Source organism: Procambarus clarkii, chromosome 45 (assembly GCF_040958095.1).
Source record: "Procambarus clarkii isolate CNS0578487 chromosome 45, FALCON_Pclarkii_2.0, whole genome shotgun sequence".
NCBI classification, from domain to species: domain Eukaryota; kingdom Metazoa; phylum Arthropoda; class Malacostraca; order Decapoda; family Cambaridae; genus Procambarus; species Procambarus clarkii.
In genome coordinates, this window is record NC_091194.1 from 35,190,160 (window position 1) to 35,208,923 (window position 18,764).

The following is an 18,764-nucleotide window of genomic DNA, read 5'->3' on the forward strand; positions in this document are numbered from 1 at the left end:
TTTGTTCATAAATCTATCCTTTAATTCTGGTGTAAGAAACATAGAAGTAAAATTATCTATTTCAGAATTAGGTATTATTTCATATATTTCAACCATTTTTGTTACTTATTCTTCAGCTCCTCTTTGTGTTAATGGTTCATATACATACTTCTTTTATACTATATACTACTACCCATCTAATAATGTAAATCTCTATGACTTTCAAAATATCCAATTTCTCATATAAATTAATTATCCCATATAATATTTAGGATCTTAATTCTTTTTTCTCTCTTTCCAAAATATACAATTTCTCATTTATATTATTCAATAACGTATTTATATTCTTAATGTTTTGTTCTCTATTACTTTTCCATAACAATATCCAATCTTTCATTTATAAAATTCAACCTCTTATTTAGGATATTAATTCTTCCGTCTACAATAGCAAATTGTCTTGATATAACTTTATCATGTAAACAACAACACCCAATATATTTTTCTTTTACTTGGATATTTTTGGGATTAATCTTTTCTATAAAATTTCCAGATTTTGGTTTAGCTTCTTCATTTATTTCTTGATTTTGTTCTTTAGAAAACGTCCGTTATCGCTTCTTCCCACCTTCTTGGGCCGTCTGTTGGTCTTCAATGGGGCCTCCTGTCCTTCTTAAGTTGGTTACACTTTTCCGGGGCTCTAGATTTTGTACTTTAGAAGACTTCTTCCTGTCTTCTTGGGACGTCTGTCGGTCTTCAAAGGGGCCTCCTGTCCTTCTTAAGTTGGTTACACTTTTCCGGGGCTCTAGATTTTGTTCTTTAGAAGACTTCTTCCCGTCTTCTTGGGCCGTCTGTCGGTCTTCAATGGGGCCTCCTGTCCTTCTTAAGTTGGTTACACTTTTCCGGGGCTCTAGATTTTGTTCTTTAGAAGACTTCTTCAAAACAAAGTTTTTTTTTTTAATTTGTCCATTTTCACATGTTTCTTCTGGAGGTGGTTATTATTTCATTCACCCGATGATTCTGGAAATGAAGCATTAATTTAAAAATATAATTTATATATTTTTATCTCAACTATTATATAAGAACTTACAAAAGCTTATTTTTTATACAATATTATGGGTCTTCATTTCTTCAACAAATGTTTAACTAATACCAAGATAATGTTAACTGTTCAAAATGACAAAGAGCTAAATCAATATTTAAAGAAATTCTTTCCTTCAGGTCTTAGCCATTTAAAATATATTGGGATTGATGGTTCAGTTTTTTTCCATGCACATACCATAAAAGGGAAACAAATTGGAACAATTGATATCAATGCTACAGCCCAAAAAGTATGTAATATAATTTGTGCCTATTGTGATATTCTCATGAATTTACTAAGTAACAATAACACCGATGATGATGATCATCATATTACTAATACTAATACTAATAATAAGGGAAGAACTTGTAATAATATGATAATACACTTTGTTATGGATGGAAAGTCTCTCTTTACAAAAAATCGTAGCAATCAACAAAAATCTGACCCCTTTTCCATTCTTTCTCCCCATGAAAAATTATCCTTAGAAAAATGTACAATTGCAATGATAAAAAAAAAATGGACATTCAACATCCTAATATCATATTTCTATTATCAACTGAATCATTACCTTTTGATCAACGAAATGAGAGAGAAATAACTCTATTTCGTTTTATTAATAAAATTTTAAATAAAAATTCCCATTACATAATTATAAGTAATGACTCTGATATATCAGCAATGTACATTCTTCAAGAGGATGATCGTGTTATGTTGGTTATCCCACCAAATAATGGACAATCATACATTGGATTAAACAATTATAATCATATTATGGTTAAATTAAATATAAATTCTCAACAACTATTTAGTTTAACAGTATTGTATTTTATATTTTTTGGAAGTGACTATAATTTAGGTCTCATATCTTGTTGGACAATCAGTAAACATGACATTTTAAAAAACGCCATTTTACATGAAGAAACAAATCTTGTTTCAATTTTTAATCAAATGAAAAGATGTCGTTCAACTAAAAATGAAGCAATCATATGGCAGGAGTGGGGGGATTCTGTAACATACCAAGACTATTTATTTCTTTTTAAATTAATTGTATATGAAGCAGTTCATAGTGCCCGATATTATAAATCATTAAGGAAAAGTAATCCATCATCATTAAATTTATATTCAAATAATCACATAAAAGTTTTAACTAAAACTATAAAATTAATTAAATAATAAGTAATTATTTATTACCTGTTAAAAACCTTAAGACAATTATTGTATTGAGTAGTAATATTTGTTCCAAATTCATCCTGAGGATTGAAATTCACATATATTCTAGGCTTTATTACAATGGGTTGTCTATGCCGATTAATTATATGGGCATGTCTCTTTTCGTGACTTACATTTTTATAGTAACTGGGTAAAAAACTTGAAGTTTACAAAAATTTAACTGGGATAGGTTGGTCGTATGAGAGAGAGAGTATTTTAATTGGGAATTATGAACAATAGCAGTTTTAAATAAACGTTTGGCTTCCATCCAATCAGATAAATTTGTAAATGTCTATAATATGATCTTGATTTTATCTTTAGCTTTAGGAACACATTTCCATTCATTACACCATACATCGTTAATCATTAGATTTGTTATTATATAATGCAAAATATCAATAATTAATCTTTCATTACACACAATGAAAACTGGACGTTGAATTATGGAAAAAACATTGTGTTCAGTAGCAATGGTTTTAGCAGCAAACAATAGGCATTCAATCTCCTCATAACCAGCAATAAAACCTGGCGAAGAGTACTGGTTGGAACATTTTTCTATAATTTTTTTATCATTCGAATTATATATGGCAAGTTTTACAATTCGACAATAATTTCCAGTTTTCTTGTTATGCAGACTCATACTAACTCCCTTGTTAGATATGTAGAATATGCTTTCCTGATCATCTACAGGGATATTTACATTTGTCTCATGTAATGAATATTCAACATATATATACATATCATGGGTCATAAATGGAAGTTTAATTTTTTGTCTTTTCAATACATCTGCCATTTTAGGAAGATTGTGGTGGTGGGGAGGATTGGGATGTTTGCTGCTGTGGTGATGACTGAGAGGTGAATGGTAATTGGGTATTGGGAGATTGTGGTATATAAGGATTTTGATGAGTATGGGTGGGGTTGACAGTGGGAGGGGGAGGGGGAGGGGGAGGAGGAGAAGGATGAGGAGGAGGAGAAGAGGAAACAACACTTGTTAGAGGAGGATGGGAATGATAATAACAGTAAGGAGAAGTGGGGGTATATTGACACTGACATTGATAATAAGAACTAGGGAATTGTTGATGGGGTGAATAATGGAATGAAGAGTGTGTATGTAGGGGCAGTTGGGTTGGTGGTGGTGGAGGTGGTTGTGCATATATTATGGGTGGGATTGTTTGTGCAGAATTTGTAAGATTTTTTAGTTTTTCATCAAATAATTTACTGATTTCTTCAGCCCTCTTTGTTGATTCTTTTAAATGAGTTTCTTCATTTAGATGCTGACAATTTTTAATGTAATCGTCAATTATATTTAAATAACATCATTCTCGACATTTTTAGTCCACTCTAAAGCTGGTCTGGCAGGGAAAACAGGAAGACTAATCAATAGTTGTGTCAAAGAATTAATAAGAGATTCTAGAGTTTCTTTGGTAACATAATTTATGTATCATTATCTGTGAGAATGGGTAAATTTCCCGGAATTAACGTAGTATTTAAAAATTTTGTAATGTCATCAGTAGAATTGATAGGAAACTGTAAAGGGTTAGTAATCATATCATTCCCAACAACTTTAAAATTTATTAGATTATTAGAAGAACTATTCATGTTTTAGCATAAGATTTTTTAATATGATAAATAATATAAAAGGTATTTATTAAGACTATAAGTTATAATTATTCCAGCTGTCCTGAACTAAGCTCGGACCGGGGTATCTCATAATCATGGCAGATGATAATAAATCCACCCTTATTACATCTCCAATTGAATTAATAGACAGACTAGGAAAAGAAATATTTATTATGCTGACAAATGTTTTTTGGACATACCCCAAGTTAAGATTTACAGTTTGTGTATGGGTTCTAATTGTGTGCAACTTAAGTATGATATTCGTCTAACTGCAAATGCGGTATCCTCTAGCTGGATATATGATCCAATGGAGCATGAGGATGAGGAATATGGTCATTTGGAATCTGAATTTCGCAATGCCCATATTATACTTCTTTGTAATCTAAGTGAATCAATACTAAATTCTATATTGACAGGTTCTCTTACATTGAAAGATGTTAGAAAAACATTGCTTATATGTACGTTTGATGAGACTTTGTTGGATTTTGATGTTAGCCACATGGATGAAATAATTAAGGAACATCCCATTTCCTATAATCGAATTCCATATACCTATTTGGATTACTCATTCAATGGAACATCAATAAAAGAGGTTTGGGGAATACAAAACTCCCCTGAAAATATTTCTAAAGACCACCACCATAGAGAGTCATTGTTTAATAAACACGAAAACCGAGAGGGCACTTTGACAGTTATTACTGGTTTAATGGCCTCAGGAAAATCGTCTCGACTTTTGCAACTTACTCAAACACATTGCAGAGAAAATAAAAATAAAACCATTTTGATTTTGCCTAGATGTGTACAATTAAAACAAATAAAATGTCGATCAATAATTCCGACTGAAATCCAAATCCGGAGTGAAACTTACTTAGATTATAAAGACTATATTCTTCACTTTGATACTATTTTTATCGACGATGCTCATTTGTTTTATCCAGAAAATTTAACTGAATTTGTTCATGTATGTCAAGGTTGTGGAATCGATGTGATAATTGCAGGACTGAGTGTATCATCATTTAGAAATGATACATTTAAAGGTTTTGTTTTTTTAATGTCTCAGGCTAATAAAATAGAATTACAAACAACATCCTGCACTCTATGTAATTATCGTACAGCCAAGATATCATTTCGGTTTAATTGGCGTAAACCAAGTAATTTTGTGGGTGATCATCGTAAGTATTTAAGTGTGTGTTCTCCTTGTATGATTGAATTAGCACCATACTTTCTATGTCTTGGAAAAAGTAATTTTGACCAAAGTGATTTGGATAAAATGTGTGGTACTATTTTATAATTATTTATATATGTTTCTAATATATATAAAGTTTGAAAATTGTTATTATCAAATGACACATCCCAACATTAAAGAATTTATAAACCTGGTTAAAACAGATGGACATATATATATATATAAAAACAAAATAATTAAAATTAAGCAAAAAAATGAACTCACTGTAGATCTTAAATATGATAAAGAAAATGGAATTTTTCTTGATGATGACGGTATAGTCTATTTCCCAGAAGTAAACAATGAAAATATTAATTCACAAATAATTAGAGTAAAAAGTAATCAGGTTCCATTATTTAGCCACCGTCCACAATTTATTTCACACAAGAGAAAGAATGAAGATAATACTGAAATTCCTCCGAAAAGGCAGGAATCTTTATAATAAAGCTGATTATAACTGAAATAGTTTATCCGGATTCAATCTTTCGATATTAAATTTATCACACTCCAAATTTTGAAAAAAATAAAGTCCATTTTCCCCTTCAACTATTTTTGTTGATATTGTAAACAACATTTGGTTGTACATGTCGCTAATATATTGACCTCTAAATTTTACAATAAACATTAAATGGCATAAACTATTGTAAATGTTTTTGTTGAGGGACAGAATAGGATTATTTATCAGAATGATAATTTTATCTTGACTCTTACAAATATACTTAAATGTTTGTATATTTTTGTTTTGAAACATTTTAAAAAAATTCACATCATCTCTAGTTACTACTTTTAAAGATGTAACACTAAAAATGTTATAAATATTGTAAAAATAATACATAGAAATACAATAAAGACTTAAAACATAAATTAAATATTTTAAAATAACGTTATTAATATTACTACTATTATCAACCAACATTTTAATTACATTTACAAAATATAATTTAATTATATTATCCTCTTCAAACATGAGGTAGCTATTTACAATCTTATTAAATCTCTTACTACTGAAGTTATTGATTTCTAAAAGATTATTAACATCAACATCATTTAGACTGATACTACTACTTATGCTACTATCACTATTATTAGATTCTTCCTGGTTTATAGGTCGAAATACTTCATTAAAATATATAGAAAGGGGAGGTGGCGTTGTTGGCTGTTTGTCATCTGATTGTCTTTCCATTTCTTCAATGTACTTTATTAATTCGTAGTCACAGGGGTATGTTTCCTGGCACGTGAGTCTATCTATAGTCACAGGGATATATTTATATTCCCTGGCCTGTGGGTATAGTAGTCACAGGGGAATTTTTGGGATTCCCTGGCGACGCAGTTATCATAGTCAAGAGGGGTAGTGGGGCTGGGTGTTGGACCATGCACAGCGTGTGGCTCTAAGGAGATCAATGTGTTAAAGGTCAAATCCAGTCGAGAGAGATTAAGTATTAACCACATACGTAATATATAATATACCTGGATGAGCAATAGGTTGCCGGGGGTCAATTAAATCATGATAATCAGGTGGAACCACATTAGGTACAACCTCACCTGGGTTCCTAAATTGTCCACGTGTATCTAGTCGAACTATATGACCTGGTTGAGTGAGCATAGTTAAACCAAAATACCACCCCTCAGTTACTCCCAAGGGATTAAGGGTAGTAAATTCATGCCAAATACTCTCTGAGTAAAAGCTGAATACAATTGGATGGCCCCAAATAGCATTAGATAGTCGACGATCGTCAGTCGTCTCATAAAAATGCTTGTCTTCATATCCAGGACTAACCACTAATCGATAGATATATAGGGGATAAGTTTCTTGCCGGCGCCTATAATGATTAATCAATTTTGTCTTATGAACAACAGGCCAGTCATCTCCTCGTTCATCATGTCTCAAACGCCATAGTTTTTGGTATGGATCAGCTTTAATGTGACGATTCATCCAATCACAGGCATTTACCTTTGCTATTGCCGGTTGATCTATAATAAATTCAACATCACTTTTTAATGTTGATTTGGCTTTATACATCAGGAGTTGGAAAAGGGGTTCGATTTCATAGTAAGTGTGCATTTGTAAAGGTTTGCCACCATTCTCTAGTGTATAGTAAGCCAAATCAACTCGATGAGGGTCCATTGTGTTATGACCAATTTTCACACAGGCATTACTAATCAAATTTTTTTCACGAAACAGGCCAACTAATGAAGGAATTAAAACCTCAACGTAACCACTGAAATAGTCACATGAGCAACCATATCCTTCTACATATTTATTAATTTCATTGTAATTATTTTCATTTAACACGTCATACACGCAAGGTGCCTTGGTATCAGATGGAACATTTGTTCTATATAAACCGTTAGTAGCTGTGGTGGTCGTGGTGGTGGTGGTTATGTCTAGAGAGGAAGAATTATTATTAAGGTGAACATGGATACAAGAAGGTTCCATTCCTTCTATATTCGGTACTGTTTCAGGAATAGAACATTCAATACATATGCCTTCTTTGACTGGATTAAATTTAGATATGTCTACAATATTCAGATCATGAATCCATCCAACTTTTTTGCATCCATTATCTATAGTAAGTTTGGACGTGGATTGATCACAATGTTTTCCACTAAATAATCCATGAGTTGTACATTCACATGTGAAATTGTAATCTTGCCATATTAATTTACCTAATGTGGTTGAACATACTGGAACTGTAGGTATTTTTAGGGGATTAGTAGGAGATATTTCAAACCAATATCCATCCTGCCAGGAGGCACTAGCTGGTAATATTTCATTACCTTCTTTAGAATATAAAGGATAAGGTAAAAATATACAACACTGATTTAGTTTCATACCCTCCCACACTTTACAGGCTTGATGATGATTGTCATCCTGATGATGTCCATATGTTGATAAAATTAATAATGGATTATTATCTAATGCATCATCATCGCTTTCAGCCTGATCAATATACCATTCTAATGACGATATATTTTTTTGTCTTGTTATACCATAGTGAAATAACTTTCTTTTTCTTTGTATCGCCTCACCTCCTATAATTATTGTACATATAAATAAGTAAATTATTATAAGAAAATAAATAATAGTAATCATTTTTATTTATTTCCTTTCATTGTCATATAATGTTCACGTGGTGAATCATAAATAGAATTCTCATTCATATATATAGTGGCTGAAGGCAGAGGATGAAAAGAAGGTGAAGAAGGAAAAGAAGAAGACGGAGGAGGGAGAGGGGGTAGAGGAGGATAGGGGGGAAGATTAGGGGGTAAAGGAGGATAGGGGGGAAGATTAGGGGGTAATGAAAAGGATGACATTATTAATGGGGTGGATTCTGGTTGTGTATTACTACTAGTTGTTAAAGTCATAGTGTTAACTGGAGTTGTAGTTGTAGTAGTAGTAGTAGTAGTAGCATTACAATAGTGTTTATAACAATAATGAAATAAACATATAGTTAAAATTATATATATAATTAATATGGATATAAGGCATATACATAAAATAATAAAATATTGATTTATTATTGACAAATAATACACATCGATTAACTGCATGTGTGTATTGGGATTATTATTGTTCTCAATGATTTTTTTCAGGAAATTAGTAGATTGATGTGTATTTATTAGTATCTTATTTAGATGTGAAAATACCGTATTATAATTATAAAATAATCTTAATCCATCAGATGATGTTTCTGAAAAATTTGAAAAGGCATAGCATGCCCTATTCAATTCTAATAAACTAACACCCGGATATAATATATGTTGTTGATATAAGCGATGACTAAAATTACCACCACATAATATGTTTAATTTTAAGATATTATTAATAGAATAAATCAAAATTCCAGGTAAAATAGGTATAAATATAGGATTGAATTTTTGTGTTAATTTATAATTACATAATTCTAAAATAGCCTCATCAGATTGATTAAAAGCAGCACTAATACAATTGTGAGATTTGTGTGAATTTAAATTAAAATATGAAAAACTAATGATGACTAAGGTACTATTAATAACATCAAAGTTTTCCTTTGACATTACCATATACCAATATTCACTTTCAATTTGTAATACCATTAAGTACTTGTTATCTTCAACTTCTAAAGATGCACTCCATTTTTCGTTAACATTTGTATAAACTGGTATTACTGAATACAAAAATCCAAGATTAGGTGGATTATTGGTGGTAACTATGGGAAAATAAACTACTAATATAAACCTGTTATCAGTATAATATACTGACACCCGGCAGAGTTTATAATAAATTGACATTAAATCATCAATTGATGAATCATTAAAGATCAATTTTTTTCGATTTCGAATCTGAATTAAGTCCTTTTCAAATGGTAAACGATTGAAAATATATCTTGAGAGTATTCCTGTAGAATACATTAAATCTAATTCTACTTCTGTGTGTTCAATGTCTGATATAATTGTATTTATGGTACTATGTATAAAACTGATATATACACACAATTCTCTACGATTTAATTCTGTTTTGTTAATTGAATTTAACATTTCAATTGTTTCCTTGAAAAAAAATAATTTGTTCAGAAATAATTTCTTTATGTGGATATTTCCATACAAAATGATCATTGGATATTATTGTATCAGAATTTTTTAAAAATTTATATTTTTTTATAAGTTCTTGTTGTCGATTAATAATTCGAATAAGTTTATAAATTCCATTAAATGTTTCAAAAGGACATTTTTGCTTACAACTATTCAAAAGAGTTAAAAATTGATTGAAAATGTTTTCATAAATTGTAAAGTTGAAGCTATAGAACAATCTTTCCTGTGAATCTACTAACAATGTTTTATACTGGCGGGCAAAAACAACACCAGGTTTGATAATAACTTCAAGTTCATTACTATCCACACTCCCTGATGCTATTAAAATTATTATGAATGTTAACATTTTTTTAAACATAATTTTAAGTTTTTTTTTTACATAAAAAAAATGGATATGAATTTTAACTGGCATAAAAAACCATCAAATGTTTTTGTAGCCTCTCCACCTAGTTCACAAATCGTATTTCAGTATAAAGACGAAGATGATGTCCATAAAAAAACATGTACACTTTCAATTAAAGAAATACTCAACACTCCTGGAGGGGATGTAATTATAACTTGGGCCAATCGTAAATACATTAGTGACCTATTCAAACTAAAATTAAATTCATTAACTTCTTTGGAATCAACTTTTACGGAGCACAAACAAAAGGAAGAAGATACACGTATTGTGGGATGTCTTCCAGTGGTTCTTCTAGATATATCTACAACAGAAAATAATCTTATTCTAGATCCCCGTAGATTAACTAATTGGTTTATTCAAATCATAAGTCGAGTAATCCCCATTGAAACTATCCTTCCACCAGAATTAGTCAGGGAAGTTAACATGACGTTTTATATTCGTGATACTGACAATTTTCTTCCTAGACATGGTGTGATGACTAACATTCCAGATCTTATATTTTCCGCTCTCAATACACTGGAAACTGAAAATATATGGGAATTAGGCGATAATGGAGAAAAATTAAGCCATGAATTGCTATCAATATCATGTATATTTAAACTCTTGATTCCCAAATTACAAAGTATATTTATTTCTTCACACAGAAAAAGAAATATTTCTGGTAAGATAAAAAGTGGAAAATTCAAAATGTCTCCTGAATTCCAAAAAATACTTCATGAAAATAATTTATTAAATAAAATTGAAAAGTGGTCAGAAAATTCTCTTAAATTTATATCTGACAAACTTCATGAATATTCCGTATTTTTTCTAAATAAACTGGGCGATGTAAATGATACAAATATATGAGCAGTTAAAGAATTTATAAATGTTGCTCAAAAATCTGAAACCATCCCAATCTATTTTAATGAAAATATTACTTTCCACATTATGATTCATGCCATTGGTGAAATATTTCATTCTCTCTTTACAGACATATTGCCAAACGAGTCAATGGAATCAGCAATTCATGGCGCACTATATCACATGGTTTATCTCCATGATTTAAAATTATTGGATACTTTTAAAAAATATTTATATATTCCTATTTTATATCGCCTAATATATTCTTGCTATAAAATTAATTCACCATTCATAAAACCATCACTTGCATATTTATCTGAGAACCATAGTGATATATATCACAGTCTATTAGAATATCAAAATAAAAATCCTTTATGGTAAGGAAATGAGAACACTGACCTGATCGCGTGGATGGAGATCAAGTGTGGATCGGCTCTGTCTCATTGCCTCACAGAGCGAGAAATATCTGAATGATGAAAAGTTTATGGATGCTTTATATTGGAGAGTTTATGACATACGAGGACAAGCTTTAGACTATTATATAATTTTCCTCCTAATTGTATATAAAAATAGCTTATCCCTTAGAAATATAAAGTTAGGCAATACCATGAGCAAAGAAAATAAAACACTAAACTGTAAAAATCAAGTATCTCCTTTTTTCCGTATATTTGTATGTTTTTATGATTATATACAAAATATTCCACCTCATCTCATTACGGTGGATATATTAAATAATTCCGAATTTGGAGAATTACCACAGTACCGTCACATTATCATTACAGCATTAAGCGACTTTTTTAAGGGAAACGAAGATATATTTTCGTCACTATTAAAAGATTAAAACACAAATTTAAAAAATAATTCACAAGCACAAAAATATTGGGATGACATTAACAACCCATACCCACAGTTTCACTGTAAAAAAACAAACACTCTGGTATAATACATAAAAAAAAAAAAAAATCTGTTATGGTAAGGAAATGAGAACACTGACCTGGTCGCGTGTGGAGAGCAACTGTGAAGAATGTGTGGAGGGGCTCTGTCTTGTATATAGCCTGACAGGAAACTGTTATCATCTCATTGAATCCCGTTTTCTATTTGAGTCCTCCTCTCTCTCTCTCTCTCTCTCTCTCTCTCTCTCTCTCTCTCTCTCTCTCTCATTCACTCTCTCTTTCTCTCTCTCTCTCTCTCCTCTCTCTCTCTCTCTCTCTCTCTCTCTCTCTCTCTCTCTCTCTCTCTCTCTCTCTCATTCTCTCTCTCTCTCTCTCTCTCTCTCTCTCTCTCTCTCTCTCTCTCTCTCTCTCTCTCTCTCTCTCTCTCTCTCTCTCTCTCTCTCTCTCTCTCTCTCTCTCTCTCATTCACTCTCTTTCTCATTCACTCTCTCTCTCTCTCTCACTAAAATCTTAAAGCTGCTTGGTGACCAAGTTGACCTTGTGGATGCGTTCATGGCCCGACTCGATGACGAGGCCGAGGACACAGTGGAGAGTCTACCATTACCTCCTGCCACATCTGCCCAAGGCATGGGTACCACCTTGAGTGAACTACAAAAGGCTGACCCTAGTCTTGTAGAATGTCATATGTCATATGTCATATGACTTAGCTCTCTCTAAAGAGGAAATTGAGGATGCAGCCACTGGTTATTACTACAATGATCAGATTTTGAGCTTCAGGATGGCCATAATGAGGTGGAATGTAAGCTGTTAGCTAAAAATATTAATGACCTAGTTCCATTTGATAGAATTAAATTTAATATCAATGTGGAAAGTGATTAGTAATAAGAAGGAAAAGAGGACGAGGATAAGGAGGGAAAGGATGAGAAGTCAGGAATGTGTTGGGACCTTCAGTGAGTGGTCCACACTTGATTAGTGTAAAACAGCTAATAATAATGTAATGATATAAATTGTCGTTTCCCCAAATCTCAAAGTGCTGAATCTGTATTTTTTATATATATATATATATATATATATATATATATATATATATATAAATATAATAAGAAACCAAGACTATTTTTTTTCTAAATATGAGCTTCAAAAAGGGAGGAAGATATGATGGATTTTTTCTAGTTAATAATTTAATAAAGTCTCAAGCAATTACAGCCCCTTCTATTCTACAATTTGCTGCTGCCAATTATGGTTTAGATGATTGTCTAGGTACTCGACTGCTTTTAGAAAAAAGACAAGGATTTGGTGGAAACAAATGTATAGAAAAATTTAATCTAGGAAATATATATACCAGTCTTATCAAGAGGTCAATGAATTGGTAATTAAATTCGGCGTTGGTTTAAACTATTATTTTAACTTTAATAATAATAATAATAATGATAATAGGGTAAATCAACAACAATCGATTGCCATATATGCTGAAACCCAGAAAGAATGGCTTATTGCAGCTCTTGGATGCCTTAGACAACGGGCAATTGTCGTCAGTCTTCCAACAAACTTGCCCCCCAAAACAATTATCAATTCTCTTTTGGAAACAGAAATTCGAATTATTATTACCTCTTGTGGACCATTATTAGCTAAACTCCAAAAGGAAATTTTACCTACTTGTCCTCAAATAGATTATGTTATTATCTTAGATGATCATATCAATAAAATAGGACCAACAGTTTCACCATATAAAACGAGTGACAATTTTAACATAATTTCATATTATAGTTTAATATTAGCCGGCAAAGAAAATGAGGATATATGTAAGGATAACATTAAATATATTGATGAGAGTGATGTGGCATTTATCATGTATACCTGTGGTACTATTGACGAACCTAAAGGAGTGAAGTTAACTCATGGTAATATTTTCTCTGCAGTATCAGCATTTTGTATTCGTGCTGATTATCGACAATTGGGGAACTTATACTTAGCATATCTTCCATTGGCTTATGTCACAGAATTAATAATTGAATTATCTTGTATTGCTATGAATATTACAATTGCCTATTCCTCACCCTCTACATTAACTAACAAAAGTCCGCAGATCTTGGAAGGATGTCATGGGGATTTTATTGAAGGTCAACCTACTTGTGTTTTTTTTGTATCCTCTATGTTAAAATATATAATGAATGGAATTACAAAAAATAATTATTCAATTTGGGATCATATAGCCTTTGAAAAAAAAATTAAACTGAAATGGATTACTCAAGTTTGGGATAAATATATTTTACGGAAAATATGTGAGCAGTTTTTTGGTAATCGATTGATGACAGTTATCATTGGAGGTGATTTAATTTCAAAAGAGTCATACCAAAAGCTTCGAACGCTATTCAATTGTTCAGTAATAATAGGGTATGGTACCACAGAAACTACGGCTTGTATTACTAGCAGCAACAAAAGTGATGATGTATTACATTGTGGTGATCCTAATTATAGAGTAAAACTATCATTAATTGATTGGATTGAAGGAGATTTTAAAACGACAGATAAGCCGCATCCTAGAGGGGAAGTTGTAGTGAGTGGTCCTATGGTGGCCCGAGAATATTCAAGGATTACTGGAAAAGGAGATGATGGTGGAGACTTTTTCTTATCCAAAAGAGGTATTTGGAGTTTTAAAACTGGTGATATTGGGGAGATTAATTGTGAATCAGGAATGTTACGCATAATTGATCGTAAAATAAATTTCCAGAGATTAAAGAATGGCGAATATGTAAGTTTAGGTGAGATCGAATCTCTCCTAAAGACTCACCCTCTAATTGATAATGTATGTGTTTATGTTTATCCAAATTCTAATATAATCTTAGCTTTAGTTGTGCCATCGCCTCCTATGATTATAAAGATGAGTACCCATTTAAATATTCATTCGTCAGATGTAAGGGTACTTTGTCGACATTCCTGTATAATTAAAACCATTTTAAATGAGATTAGGGCTTATGGTAGGAAATATGGAATTTGTCATTTACCTTCAGCAGTATATCTCTGTCAATTTCCGTGGACTCCAGAATCTGGTTTGGTTTCCTTAACTTACAAAATTAGGAGGCATGCCATTTTCAAATATTATGAGGAAAAATTGAAAGCCATGTATATGGCCCTTTTAAAATAAAAAACATAAGAGGGAATTTTAATGATTGATTATCCTCCTCCTCGTAATCTTAATACCAAGTGGAGGGTTGAATCCTTTTGAATATTATAATCACTTATAGTGTGTTGATCATCTAACAGTTTCCCGGAAAATATCAACCTCTGTTGATCTGGTGGTATACCTTCTTTATCTTGAATTTTGTTTTTTACACTTTGAATAGATTCATTAGACTCCACATCTACTGTTATTGATTTTCCAGATGAAGTTTTTACAAATATTTGCATTTTGGTAATTTGTTTATTTTTATATATATATTTTTTTTAATAATAATATATAATTTTATAATAATAAAAAATATGAATGTTGAACATAACTCTTATGATTATAAAGGATATCTCAATAAATTAGAAGAGTTAAAAATGTACCAATTAAAGTTAACTTATTACTTATTTGATCAAACTAGAATATTATGTTATAATATTACTATTGAACTGGAAAACATGATTGAATATACAAAAAAAATACAAATTATAACAAGTAATATTTATGAACATAATCAATTTAGAATTCTTATGTATCTAATTAAACATAATAGGATTCCTGTTCAACTTGCATCGAGTGATGAAGAAGTATTTTCACATATTAAAAATAAAAATAAAAATACTTCTATAATTATGACGGAAAAATCTTATCATCATCTTATAGTTATGAAACATATTATTTTAAAATTATTTAAATTCCAAAAAGATCTATTTTATTATATATATATGTTTTGTATTCCAAATTATTATTTATTATAAGTGGTATGGAAAATTATACGAAAATATTTAATTTTTGTATTCTAAATAATTAATGTTGTTATCCCATCTTCTACTTTTTAATATACTTTTCAATCCTTTTTTAGTATTTTTTTTATTTTTGGGTATAAAAATAAATACTTTTTAGAGGGCTTCTGCTTTGGTTTGTTTTACTCACTCTATTATTTAAAATTTGATCTCTTTTGTTCTTTTTAGGTTGATTTGACCTTAAACTCGAATTTTTTGGACTATTATTCCTACTGCTACTACCACTACTACTACTACTAGTACTAGTACTAGTACTATTTTGACGTATTTTTTTCATATTTATATTTCCACGATTTTTATTGCCTGTTATACTACTTTTTTTTCTTCTACTTTTATTTCTATTTATATTTTTACTTCTACTTCCACTTGTACTTCTACTTCTACTTTTAATTCTACTCCTACTTCTACTTTTATTTTTACTACTTTTACTTTTACTTCTACTACTTTTACTTTTACTTCTACTTTTACTTCTACTTCTACTTTTTTTGTTCAAAATTTTATTGTTTTTTGCCAACATTATTTCTCTATTTTTTGTATAGAAATATTTATAATTAGTTAAAATATTCTTTAATATATCTGAAGGATTATCTTTGATTAATTTATAGGGAAAAGATCTTATTAGGTTATGATTATTTTTATATTTATTAGGTAAGTAAGCTACCATTGCCGTTATTTTATTAGATACAATATCTGTTTTTTATGTAAAGATATCACAAGTTCATAATGTAAATGAGTAAGATCTTTAGTTTCTATAATATGTATATTATTTGTATTTTTATGGTAAGGTTCAATGACTCTGTTAATTAATTTACTGATATGTATAGGACTGTAAAAAGGTGTGTATATGTCAAGTATTCCAGATTCAATTATTGGTTGGTCCTCATTATAAAAACAATTATTTATAAGATGATGTATAATACTGTTCTTTATTATATTAATGTCTTGTGTTTTTTGCATGAGAAGAGTATGCCATAAATTTGTAAGAAGAGAAAAGTAAATTAATTTCGAATCAAAACGTTGTAGTAATTTGTAAGATTGAGGCGCCTTTTGTTTTAATATTTTAATAAACATTTCTGGATCATATTTAATTGTATGATAACTAATTAAATTTGAGGCTGGTTTAGTAGTTAAACCAGCGATATAATATATTTGTTGGATGAAAATTTCAGAATTGTGCTCACTCCAAAATTGAACTTGATGATTACTAATACTAACCTCATCTATATTTTTTGTTATTGAGTACATTATATAAATTAATCGATTGAGAGCTAACCTACAAGATGATTCCGATAAACCTGGATATAAATCATCAATATAAGTATTATTTTGGTTGAATGTCAACCTTATTAATCTCTTTTCTGAAGAATTATTATTAATTTGGTATATATATTTCAGTGATGTAGTCATTATGCTTATTATTTTTTATTACAATAAAAAAAAGCACCCCATAATCAAAATAATATGTAAACTAATTTTCCAATATCTACTACCTCTACTTATATCCCAACAATTATAGGTGGATGTGATGAAATTGATTAAATGAAAACGGGATTTACATAATAGATACTTTGCATGTATATGGATTAAAGATTAACTTGTTTAAATTGTTATAAAAAACTTGTTCTCCCTTAACTTCATTACTTTCATTTTGAGACTCCTTCCAATGATCTGGTGGTATATATGCCAGATAATATTGAACTTCATACATATGAGTATCAGTTTTTATAATATCATTAAATTTTTGTAATAGGGAAAAATGAAGTTCTATCGCTTCTTCCTTAGACATTTTACTAACATTTGTCGGAAATCCGACACCATTTAATAATCATACAGATAATAGCTGTGTTGTATAAACAAGTTACCCATAGAAAACGTAACTTGTAGTGGAATTACCGTCTAAAGAAAACGGGATATCATCACCACATACTATTATAATTCACCACCTATTATGATGGGAATTATTCTTAAATACATTAGTCTTTGGACTTTACCATCATAAAAACATCTTATATAAATTAACTTAATTATCAATATTAAAGTAGAGTAAATGTGACCCTTCTATCACTTTCTGAAATGTGGACAATGTAAGCCAGGCGTCAGAGGGAGCCATTGTTGTGTCACCTCCGAGACGTGTGGAGCAAATTTAGCTCCTATCATATCTGGACAATGTCGGCCAGTAACGTCAATAGTATGGAGTGTTAAACAGCCATTGTTTTATACGAGACCAGAGGCTCACACGGGAGCAAATTCGGCTCCTGTTAAATTTACTTGGACGTAGTGTTATGGAAACCAAAGGTGTACCATTTTTCAACACGCTGTCTACATATCAAGTTAAGTGTTCTTTCCGAAACCCATTATCTATCATTAGTGGCCATTAATGTCATTGGGTGGGGTTACCCGGTTAGAACGCGAAATCGCCTCAAACTAAAGGTAATTAAGCCAGGTCTTCAATGTTCCATGTACAGTTTTCTCTGATATAGCTTATCATATATAGGTTTCTGCCTTCACAGCTAGCGCACTTTTGACAGGTCAAGACGAGGAAGCAAGATTTGTGCACCAGTTACTGGGTGATATGGAAGCTACCTCAAAGAGGATAATTTGGTGTCTACACCCTAGTTATACCTGGTGGACTAGCCTGCTGTACTATAAGATAAGGAACCTCTTCAATGTATGTAGATACTGTAGTTTGATTGGCTGCATATATATATTAATTTAATAACCCCCCCTAATGTGTAGAGGATCGATTTGTGAGATTAAGAGATTATTGCAGAAATACAGTCCACTCATTATCATACAAATTGCTATCGAAGTATACAAATTAACGTATATATAAATTCTATATAAATTCATATAAATTAAATAAATATAAATCTCACAGGTCGGTTCCCACATTATTTGGACCTTCTGAACCGGAATATTTGGTCCTATGAACCCACATTTGGTCATCTTAGAACCGGATGAACCAGTTAACCAGTG